At 35.4% G+C, this 12,971-nt stretch overlaps 1 pseudogene; it reads left to right on the top strand.

The window, feature by feature from the left end:
• Positions 1-393: 393 nt before the first annotated feature.
• On the top strand, positions 394-985 carry LOC123932224 (annotated as a pseudogene).
• Positions 986-12,971: the final 11,986 nt, after the last annotated feature.

Genomic DNA, 12,971 nt, shown 5'->3' on the forward strand with positions numbered 1-12,971 from the left:
CTGACTGCTGCAGTTTATCTCCTCCTGGTTCTGCTTTTCCAATAGAACTCTGTCTGATTTGTGATGCACTAAGGACTTAGATGTACCAGTCTGGAGTTAGAGGAAGGGTCTTGGTTAGAGACAGAATTTGAGACTCATGGGCTTGTATGTTAATCGCAGATATTGAGAATGGATGCAATTTCCTGTGCAATGAGTAGAGTTAGGAAAAAAATAAAAAGACTGAGGATGGAGCTGTGGGGAACTCTGAGAGATAGAAATAAAAAAGAAGCATAAAGGAAGGAGTCTGAAGATTAACCAGAGACATGATTAAAATGAGTCTAAAGGAAGTCAAGTCCTGGAAGCCAAATGAAAAAGTTGTTTTAAAGAAGAAGGACTAAGAAGTGAGAGTGTGGCATGAACAGGGGGAATCAAAAGAAAGCAAGTAGAAATGTGGCCACAAAGCAAATGCTTAGTCTCTGACATCAGAGGCTTACAGAGAAGGATAGAGTAAAACCTAAAAAGAAAGAAAAGAAAAATCTCAGTGCACTCAAGGAAAGAGACATCCCCCAACATCCTTATCCTGCTTATTCTTCCCATGTAACACAGAGCTGAGCCTACCTGACCACATCCAGGTTGATAACAGTTTTATCAACTTTTCCATTAAACAAACCTGAGTTAGTACAGTCAGTGATGACATTTGTATGCCAAGGGTATCCCCTTGTAGGACTGACTATCTAATGGCTGAAGCTGAGAAATTACAGCAAAAATATCGTGTGGCTCAAAGGATTGTCAGGGATCCAAGATTTGAACAATTATCATGAACACACACAGGAACATATGCAGATGACGCTTAGTACAGAGAGTAACTCAGCACAAGTGTTATTATGGCCACCAAGACCTTAAAGGAAGGATCTGGAAGATCCTTGGAATTCTCATCATGTACATTTCTAACCAGTGGTACAACACTGAGCAGGTATCAGATGATTCTGGAGCCCCTCTGGTCTAATTCTTAAAAGACAGAGTTCTTCTGCCCTTACTAGCTTGTTCTGTTGCCAGTTCATTGAGCAATATGGTATAGCATGAATTATTCCACTTACCCATTTGCCCTGTTATGATCCGAGGATGGTCAGATACACTCAGTTTTTGATGTTGTTTTGAAATAGACATTTTGTATTATTCTTAATTTTGTTGTATCTTTTTATAAATCAGATGATTGCTCACATAAAAAATAAGTAAGACTGATAACCTGAAGAATGAGCAAAATAATAAATGGTGAAGTGCAGTATTTATGGGTTAAGTCAGATCAAAATTATGGATTTCTTTTCTACACAGGACATCCTGGACAAAATTAACAATCTGGAAGAATATATTTTCACTATCTAAAATGAAACAAGTATTACTATGTGGAATACATCAACTGTGCTTTCAAATTACCAACAATAACAACAAGAGACATTAAACTTGATAAAGAAAAAGGAATAAAAATGTAATTTAATACAAGGGAAAGTGTGTATGAAGAGAGTCCATGGTTTTAGTAATTAGAAAAAAAATGGTTATTAAAATAATTGAGTGATACATTTTTATACCATCATATTGACAAAAATTAGAGAATTTTGGCTTCTGGTGATGGGTGAAAAATGGAACCATTTGGGGCTCTGCTGGCGAGATGTAAACTGGCACAGACTTTCTGGAGAGCAATCCATCAGATTTAATGAAATTAAGTGTGCATTAATCTAATATCACTGCTGGTTTTACTCCCCACCCCACAACCTGACAGCCCGAAGGAAAACTCATGCATAGAACCATATGGTGGCAAATACAGGATGCTCTTCTCAGCACTGTTTTATAAAACAGAAAATTGAAAGCAGCTTAGGTGTCCCACAAAGGTATAAAAAAATAAATACAGTGGGTTCTTTCAGTGGAATATAATGCAATAGAAATAGTGAATGAGGGTTATACACAGCTAAATGAATAAATAGATGGGGTTTAATGGAGAAAAAATAAAAAATGCTAGGTCAGTGTTCTCCGTGTGAGCTAAATCTGCATAAGAAGAACTATATTAAACTATACTATGGTTTTTTAAGGAAACTTACTGGTCTAATGTACTAAGTACTTTATAGTGCCCACTTGTGTGTGGATGAGGAGGATGGGTGAAGAGATGATAATTTTTCAAAATAATGGGGAAAATATTGCAGAGATGATGGTTAAGGTTTCCCATGAATTTCAGAGTATCTGAAGTTAAAAAAAAAAAAAAAAGTTTAAAGAGCATACCCCCCCCATCACCATTCCAAAGCTTCAGTCAGCATTATTTCTTTAATTACTCAGTGTTCCTTTGTTGAAAATTGCAAGCAAAATGAACTTTCATTTCTTCTTCCTCACTGGTAAAAGATTGCTCTGTTCACCTAAGTAAGAAAAACAGGCTTCTCAGTAACCTTCATGCTGATAGGTGTTTGTTCTCTGATCATTAGATGGTGTCTTACTCTTTCTAGTTAAACTTTTTCCTAATGGAGTTGCCTTAGAGTAGGCCAATTGAAGTTCTTTAACATGATGAAGCAGGGATAAGCAAATAAGTCTTTATATTCTTTTTAAGTTGCTTTTGTTCACAACCTCTAATCTTCAAATGGCAAGTTTATGCATCTGTTTTCTTACTAAATAATTTATAATCTCAAATATTATCCAGAATTAGTAAGTGACTAGGCAGCACTCTGGAGCTTCAATCTCATAAGAAAATAGTGCCAACGGAGGTTCCTTTTCCAACCTAACTTACTGTATTTTCAGTGTACAATAGCCTAGGCACATTATGCTAAATTTGGCCCAAGAGGAAATGTAGTTTTCAAAATATTGACCAAATCAGAGAACTGTCAGGTAACATTCCTTTCCTAGTGACCTCTAAAAGTGTTTTTTTCCTAAACCCATTTGGTTTGTGTTATTTGAAGTGCTGCTTCCTTCCTCTGGCCTTCTCTCTTAACTTCGTGACTGTCAAGGGGGGATTTACTTTGAATGTCTTTACAAGTTGATTGATTAATACAGTGATGTAGTCTAGGTCGGAAGCTGTCACACAGCCTGATGTATTGATGGCACTATCAATTGAAATACTGAAATAACGTTATGTAGAAAAACCTGGGTAGATTTTTTTTTTTTTTAATCTAGACCCATAGTAGTGTGAAAGCAATGAAGGTGGAGGGGACATCTCCCTTGAACTAGCATGTTTTACTTAATATGCAACAAAAGGAATGATACAACTCAAAAATTTTTATTTGATCAAGAAATATAGCCATCTGTAGGAAATTTCATAAGGCATGGCCTGGGCAGGAAATGTCTCTTCAGACTCACATAAAATTAGGTCATTGTCCGATGTGCCTTCAAACAATTAGGATGCTAAAAACTAAATGTCCACTTTAGGAATCTAATTTTGGCTCTCTTATTATCTTGAAATACTGGAGGAGGGAGAATTTGTTTAGAAGAGGAAGAATGGAGCTTTTATTTGGGGGGAAAGAAAGCTATCAAGATGTCCACAGACATACCAATGGCAGTAAACAAAACATGCCTTTGTTTCTGCTAGTACTAGCCTCCATTTTTGTGGTCAAAAGTTAATATCACCCTGATTTCAAAATTTGATGGAAACCTTTTTGTAAGATGCAAGAAAGTTAAACAACATTGCCTCAAAGTCAAGAACATCTTTAACCAGAAATTATAGTGTACTATATCTACCAATCTTTCTCCTCAATTTTGATAGGAAGCAGAGAAACAAACTAACCAAGTGAAAAAAATGTTTCCCTCTACTACTTATTTCATAAAAGAAAACATATGGTTTGAACTCTACTCATTTCACAATGATTTAAAACTCAGAATTGGAGAGATGGCTCAGCTCCATGCCATTCAGTTTTTGCTTTAGCAGATGAACACTTAGAGCCAAGCAAATATATCCAGGCTAGGTTTTTTTTTTTTTTTCCCCCTCAGATGTAGTATGAAGATGGAGTCCTATGGCACAAAAGAAATGTAAGACAGAAGCCAATATATGTAAAACAGAAAGCCGTAGAAGTGCTATGAATAAAGCAGGAGGAGATAGAGTCTGTAGGCTGCTCTGCTCATTCACTCTTGTCCTTCACCCAACCTCTGCCACCCTCCCCCTCTCCCGCACAAATGAAACCTCCAGGCTTTTCTTTATGTATATAGTTTGCAAAACACTGATCTACATTATGCCCTCAAATATTCACTCCTGTTTTCTCAGATGCTATGCATATTTTCCTAACTTAAATCTTAAATGACATAGAATCAAGGTTCTTAGATTACAGAGAACATCAAAGACATGTATTGTGTTTTATTCTGCTAATCACTCTACAATCATTTTTGTATAGGTCTGTGACTTATACAAACAATGACATGGTTTTTCCTAGTTTCCACCCCCCCCCCATGATACAGCAACCGTCTACAAATCACATTCAAGGCAGCCTTGTGCACACTGTAGTTCTTGTCTCAAAAAGTATCTTAATGCTCCCTCCAGACTTGGTGCCTGCAGAGGAGATAGTCCCTCAGTCCCTCAGTCCCATAGCAATTGGCTAGTTATCTCTCATTCCCTCAAGGGTATTATCTGTATAGATAATATATTTAGAATATCTATATACATCTACCTTTCACTAAGTTATACACACACACACACATTCATCTCTGAAGTTTTCATGACTATTTTGAGTATAAGTTTGAATTCTGTGATTGGAAGTTCTGACTTGGGAGGAAATATTATCCCTTATGGATATAAGAATTTAAAACTATGATATTAGGAGAGGAGGTTGTATTAGTTTCCTGGGCTGCCACCACAGTCAATCACAAAATTTGTGGCTTAAAACAACAGAAATATATTGCCTCATGAGTCATGATACTGGAAGTGTTAAGCTGCCAGTATTGGCAGAACCATGTTTCCTCTGTGACTGCTTGGAGAGAATTTATTCTTTATCTCTTACAGCTACCTGTCAATGGCCTGGCATTCAACCTCACTCCAATCTCTGCCTCTATGGTGACTGTTTCTACGTCTTCGGTCTGTGTCCTCTCCTCTTCTGTCTCAGATCTCCCTCTATATTTCTCTTATGAGGACACTTGTCCTTGGATTTAGGGTCCACCCAGGTAATCAAGATAATCTCCTCATCTCAAGACTTTTAAAAAAATATTTTATTTACTTATTTGAGAGAGAGAAAGAAAGAGGGACTTGGGGGAAGGAGCAGAGGGAGAGGGACAAGCAAACTCCATGCTGAGCACAGAGCCCAACGTGGGGCTCTGTCCCATGACCCTGAGATCATGACCTGAGACGAAATCAGGAGTTGGAGGCTGAACTAACTGAGCCACCCAGGTGCCCCTCATCTGAAGATGTATAATATAATTACATCTATAAAGACCCTGTACCTAAGTAAGGTCATATTTATAAGTACTAGAAATTAGGACATGGATGTAACTTTTTTGGGTAAATTGTACTTGGCTAATTTTTCATATACTTACCCTAATCTGATGGTTCTACCACCTCCCCATCTTTCTCTCAAATAAATACCCAGTTTGAGGCCCTTGTCATCAATAGTATCAATACTTTATACTTTTCCATTGTCTCAGTTTAGCTAAACTGTAATTAAATATTTTTATGATTATTTGATTCATGTCTGGATCATTATGTTTCAGGGCAAAGACTTTGTCCCTTAGCTTGTTGTTGTATCCCCAGTATTCAGCAGTTTGCATCCTACATACTATAAATTCAAGAAACATTTAAGGAATGAATCAATAGAATGAATGGGTGAACTGAGAACAGGCGAAAAGATGATTGGTTTGCTGGAAGAAATAAGTTCTCAGCAGAGTCAAGGACTAGGGAAGAGGGATAGGAAGATTGTCCTTTGCCTTTCTTGACCAGTGGCTTCAGTTGTAACTGGACAGGTCAGGAGATTGGGAAGGCCATAGGAGATTATGTAGCTGAGAAAATCTGAGTACATTTTATTATGCTGAGGTGAGTTTGCATACTGCATTTCTACTATGTCTTCTATTGTGCTAGGCATAATAATAATAGTTTCTCTTCCTCCTTTAATTCTGAAAAACAGAGTGATCTCTTCATCTCTAAGATTCTATGGGACAAAAAGTAACCACAGCTACCCGAGGAAGGACTGCAGGTACTACTAATATGGAGTGAAATGCGAAACAATCAGGTGTGTTAAAGTCTTGTGTCTGTCCACCGTGTGATTAACAATGTACGACTGAAGTCATTAAGTTCACAGTGCTTTGAATTTTTTTTTATCATGTTTGATTGTGAAGAACCATGAAAAAAATGGATCTTCTCATTTTTCTGTTGAGAATTCTAAAACTCAGAGAGTTAGTGGGCAGAACAAGTATATGTTAAATCTGGAACTTGAGTTTACATACAGGGCTCTCAATCTATGCGCTCTTCAAGTATTATTACATGTCTCACCCACCCTGCAGCCCTCTATCTTGTTTTATGATGTTAATTGGTTGAACTCTATAAAATTACCATTTTTATGGGTCAAAAATGACCAAATTTGAGCAATTAAATATGGTTCAGCTAATAAAGACTGGACCTTGAGTAAGTCAAGTATACTTCTCAGATTTGTAGATAATAATGTGGAAAAATTCCACGTTGTTTTTATTTTAGTTAAAAAATAACAAATAAAAAATATGAAGGTTAGGAAATGAGATGTATTTTATCATAATTAAGACTCATCATATGATCAGTTAACCTTGATACCTCCCCCAAACTTGTGCTTTTTCATTGTTTTTTTAAAACTATCTGGACCTATGCACACTGATATTTGAAATGTAAGTATATTACTTATCACCTGGCATATTTAGGGTATATGTGAAGTGATGCTCAAAGCTGACTATTGGAATAATCTGAAATTAAATACACAGAAAATATGTAAAATGTCATAAGCAAGTTCAAGAATTAAAAATACCCAGAAAGGAGTATTTTTTGGAGAAGGTTAATATGGAGAACTCCTATCTTTGAATTCAGTAACATAAATATTTACATCTTGTGTATGTGTGTTTTGTCCCAGATTTCATTATCAAAACCCTTCAGTCCATTGATCCCCAGAGATATGAGATGACCTTCTTGGGTTAGTAATTCAGAATAGTTTTATAGACTCTGAATAAAAAGAGAGTCCTCAAAAATACAAAAGTAAATACAGGAGTCAAAAAAATGAGAGTATTGAAAAAAAATACAATCAATAAAGTGAATTCAAGTGAAGTGAAAACCAGTATGATTATTTCACAGGGCTATATATTAACCTATTTTCATATATTTACCAAGGTGTTTGAAACTAATTATATGACTAGAAGGAACATGTATATTTACTGTTGTATTACCTAAAATGTATATAACCCCATTGAATCTAAATACAAAGAATGATTTTTCCTCCTCCAATTAATATAAAATACAAAACATGGCTTTATTTTCTCTGATTGACAGTCCCAATTTTGGATATATATTCTAACTAATGGAATGAAAATTGCAATACATGAATCAATTACAGTTGTTCAATTGTCCATTTTGTAAAGTGAGAACAGTTTAAATTATATATCATTTCATTGTGTATGTGTCATGGTATCTTAACTGACAACACTACCATTGGTAAATTTGGTTTTAATGAGGAGCTTATCTGAATGCACACATCCCTATCCAATTGCTCATTTCCTATATATTGTTATTTATGGAAGAAATAGATCCTTATTAATATTCAGATTTCTTCATGTTTGCATTTGACACAAGAGTTTACTTGGAATTGGATAGGATATTCGAACAATACCATACAGCTGGTATCCATGTGGTACTAAACAAGTGAAGAACAGTTTTTTCCCTAATATGATCTCTCCCTACCCCAAAAGGAATTTAAAAAGAAAGAAAAAAATTAAAGCACTTTTGTTGATTCAGTGACCAATAAGATGCCTCACATATTCTACTTCAACCTTTTCCAAGTTCATGGACACTAGCATATTTCATATAGCAATTTTAGGGAAACTAAAATGAGTAGACAGCTTTTAGTTCTTCCCTGTGTCTAGTTGCTCAAGCCAACTGATATGAATTGGACAAATCCAAAAATAAATGCTATAGTTATGCTACTGTCCAGTTTTCAATTAATGGAATAGCAATGGAAAGGCAGGCTTGGTCTTTATCTAAGGAGTCTCACAGTGCTATACCGTTGAAAGTTTTCCTATAGTCAGAAAAGCAAGGCTTGAATATTTTCGCCATGATAACAGTTCTTTGCATTTTTGCTTTTGCACTTTGAAATGTCAGTTTTTTTGTTTTTTTTTTTTAAGATTTTTTTTTTTTAATTTATTTGACAGAGAGAGAGATTACAAGTAGGCAGAGAGGCAGGCAGAGAGAGAGGAGGAAGCAGGCTCCCTGCAGAGCAGAGAGCCCGATGCGGGGCTCGATCCCAGAACCCTGAGTTCATGACCTGAGCCGAAGGCAGCGGCTTAATCCACTGAGCCACCCAGGCGCCCCTGAAATGTCAGTTTTATGACTGAAAAAGGACAGTCCTAATTATCCATAGTGAAAGAGGCACCTTATGGAAAATGATCAAATCTTTCTGAATGATAATGCTATGGAGAACTTTCTGCTGATACTCTGGATTTCCAAATTTACCACTGTGCATGTGTGTATACTTAGTAAAAGCAGAGAAATGAAAAGTCATCTAATGATCAGCAAGAGAATGGAAATATATTAAAAAAAAAAAGAAAGATTGAGGGAACAAGGAGGGAGAAGGTAAAAAAAGGATTGAGAAATTTGTTGTTTGACGTATTCTAGGTTTTTTTTATCTGTTAGTGCTGTCTTACTGCTTAGCTGTATGAAATTCTGCCACTTCACCTCTTCAGAACAGTTTCCTAGTATCTAAAATAAAGAGGTCAGATATGATGATCTCCAGGATCCTTGAATATCTAACATGGGCTCAACTTCCTCCAATTTTGGTAAAGTTGACTCTTCTAATTTCTTGCATCATTATAGTGAGTACTTAGAGGCTTCAAGAACAAAAATTCTACATTATATTTTTCTAAGCACAGTAATTGATACTAAGAATTGATATTTATGTAGCATTTCAGACCTAGGTAGAACGATGTATAGTTCCATTAACAATTGGCTCAGGGTTATACACATAAATACTGGCTGAAATATTCTTTCAATCCAAAACTCCTGTCACCCAGTGCTATTTCTACTATACCATGCTGCCCTTCGTTCATAATAAGAAAACAAGAACTACCTAAATATTACTTCTACTTGCAAATATTATTTTTCAAACTTGAATTTAATTAGAAAAATAATATTTTTCTTGTGCAGTGCCAAAGGTTGGGCTATATTGCCATTTCAAAAAAATGAAATGTTTTTGGACTCACGGGTGTATATTTAGTTTTCTAGCATATAATCACAAAATCCCTTCTAAAATTGTTTGGGAATCCATTCCTGTATGCATGCAATTTGCTGAGGTGCATAGGCAAATTTATTTTTCTATATTGACAGTAATACATACTAGCTACTTTCTAAGTAAGCTGCATTGTTGAATTGATAAAGACAATAATCAGAAAACTCCATTGCCCACCTTTGGTTTTCGTAGTGCAAAACCTAAAATAAATAACTGGATAGATCATAACTAGCAAAAATATTTGTCATCTCTATAGAAAACAATATTTATTTTTGAAAATTAGTATTCAACATTAAATACTCATATGGAACTATAAACCATGATGGGCCAGGAGTCAGGAAAATATAGTATAGATCACAGTTATTTAAAAATGTCAATGGGCACACACATTTTGATATATTACAAAATCCCCAATGCATAGCAATGCATCAGAACAATGTCTTTTCCCCAACATCTCTATCCTCTGCAGCGGTCATGTAGCATGAATTCATATAGAGAAATGGAATGCCTTTGAGAATTAACCATTGTAGAAATTACTTACAAAAGTCTCTCTCTCTCTCTCATTAAATTTAATCTGGGTCTTTTGTGACTTGAGCTGGAACTTTCAATTTCACTGGAATGCCTGGAAATTTAGACAGTTTTTTAAAGTTTGTCTTCCAAGTTAGTCTCATTTACACTTCTAAGACATGAAGATGATGAGATTCTAATGATGGGGGCTTAAAATTCTTAAAAATACATATTTTTAATCCCTTAGTCATTTTTAGTTTACTTCTGTTAGTGTAAATTAGCATTCAAATGTAAACTAAAAATAGCTTCATTTTATATTGACGACTTTATGATATTTAAGTAGTACCTGTTTGCAATCAAAACTCACTCATGCAAAGTAATTTATTAATTCAGGCAGTTACTTTCACTTTTTCATTCATCCATTTATTTGCTCAATCATTTAACATATGTTTTTGAGCATCAACTATGTGCCAGATATTGTCATAGCAATAGGAAGATAAGAGTGAACAAAACAGTCTGGATCCTTATTCTCAGGGAATTTACAATCTAGTGGATAGAGACAGAAAATAAACAACAGTATCATGAGGTGATATATTTTATCAATAAAAATAAAGCAGGATTAGAGTAGAGAGAGTGATTGAGTGAGAATGCCATTTTTCATAGGGAAGCAAAAGAAAGCTTTTCCAATATGATGACATTTGAAAAGAGCCTTGTATGAAGTGAGGGAACAAGCTGTGACAAACCTATGAATACATTCTGTGAAACATTGCTAATCAGCATAATGTATCTATATGAAACCTAAGAATTAGTAAATACTTATTTTTTTGCTAATCAGTTGAATAGATTGGTTGTTCTAAGATTCTATACATTGAAAAATGAAATTGGATGCTTACTTACATTTCACTTCCTAATTCTTTCAGATTTTCGCAATATTTACTTACTTCGCATTAATGATACAATAAAAACAGAAAGAAGGTCATTTGGGGGCAACATCAGGGAATCAAGTTTTGTTACGAGAATGAATTTGGATCAGGGGCATCTCGGTGGCTCAGTGGGTTAAGCCTCTGCCTTCGGCTCAGGTCATGATCCCAGGGTCCTGGGATTGAGCCCCACATTGGGCTCTCTGCTCAGCAGGGAGCCTGCTTTCTCATCTCTCTCTCTGTGATCTCTGTCAAATAAATAAATTTTTAAAAATCTTTAAAAAAAATGAGTGAATGAATGAATGAGTGACTAGAGTTACAGAGATGGAAAAGCCCATCAGAGATCACCTAAAAATCATGCTAACTCTTCAGTAATAGTGGTCATGCAGTTTTTAAAAACATATCCAGAAACCACACATTCATATCTTAGAGTAGCCCACTCATTCTTTTGATGGCTTCATTAAGTAGAAAGATAGTATTTATATTAAACTGAAATTTAATTCTATAAAGGTAGATTAGCTGTCTTCCCTTTGAATTCATACAGATATAATTCTGGTGACCTGGCCTAAGAAGCACTCATCCTCAGGCTGATGAGATTCTGAAATCTATCCCCTATATAACTACCTTGGGTAGTATTATCAGCTTCTTGGGAAACGATATGGGTAGTTTGAGAAGTAGGCTACTCGCCAGGTTGAGCTGAAGTTCTGATTTGCCTCTGGTTTATATTGCATTTCCTCCTCAGTAGGTCAATCCAACTGTCCTCATTATGCGTCAAGTAGCTTTTGATGCCAACGACATCAGGGCTAAAATGTTGATAGTTCAACCTAGATCATGACAGAACACTTAAAAAGAACATTTTTTACCTTGTTTTTTTCTTACCCTCTTGATCCCAGTCTGAAAGGTCTAATGCCATTTTGCTCATTCATAAACATAATGTCTCTTTCATTCACCTTACTTAACCAAGCAGATGCTTTGCAATGATGAGGACTGGTTTGGATTTTTAAATTACATTGTTAGTTTTCATTTTTATTCCATCAACAAGTGAGGAGCTGATATATATGGCAGAATCTCCTAGAACACTAATGCTTTGTTCCCTAAAATATAATCATAAATGTCAACAATTTTTATAGATACCATTTTAAACTGTAGCTCATAAATAATTCCCTTCTATCTTAAACTGTGATGATTTCTTTGTGAAGTAACTCTTGGGGACACTTACAGAACTATTCTACCTTTGAACTCCTATACTGTTTAATCCAGTTCTGCTGTCTTTTTCTGTTTTGGAGTGCCTGGAAAGATACTAAGTTCCCATCTCTGGAAGTATTTTACAGTACTTGGCAAAATCACAATAGGAAAAACAAAGAATCAGAGGATTAAACCCAGTGACATTTAATATCACTCATCACTTTAAGATGAATTATACACTCTCATGTCAGTATGTCAGTGTTTTGTTGGGGTAGGTAGGAAGTAAAAGTCCCAGGCTTTTCATAGACTTTGTGACAAACCTTGGACCCCTAAGAGACCTATGTAGGTTTGAGCCTATTTTGTTTCTGTGTGCCTAAGTTTGTTGCATTAGTTTGAGACACCATATATCTACAACCAAATCTGTCTTCAGGTGAACAAGCTGAGGGGCTCCTAGAGGTCACTCTGCTATGTCAGCAGGAATCTAATATTCATTCAAGTCCATTGTTTTTTCTTCATGATGGACACATTTATTAGGAGTTATATTTATTGATTTCACTGGCAAATAATCATTCATGTTACTGATTTTGTGGCTTACGTGTTCCAACCATTATTTTTGGGAAAATGAACAGCCATTGATAGCTATCTGTCAACCCAAGAATATGGAGGTTTTGATCTGTAAAATACCAACTAACACATCCTAAAATAATTACCAGTGTTAGCACTCCTTCAGGTAGAAACTCTTAGAAACTAATTTGAAAGAAAAATAAGTAATGGGATCTTTTTGCATAAGTACAAATTGCACTGTGTGTTGCCATCTCTATGAAATGTGGCATTTTACAGCTTTGATTTTAAGAAAGATCACAGAAAGCAATGAGCAAGAAATTGTTTTCAAAAGTGGTCAGTAAGCATTGTTCTCAGTTTGATTTTCCATGGTAATGAGTAACATACTTTTAATCATAGATTTTCTAGCCAGTCA

This window comes from Meles meles, chromosome 20, assembly GCF_922984935.1.
Source record: "Meles meles chromosome 20, mMelMel3.1 paternal haplotype, whole genome shotgun sequence".
NCBI lineage: Eukaryota > Metazoa > Chordata > Mammalia > Carnivora > Mustelidae > Meles > Meles meles.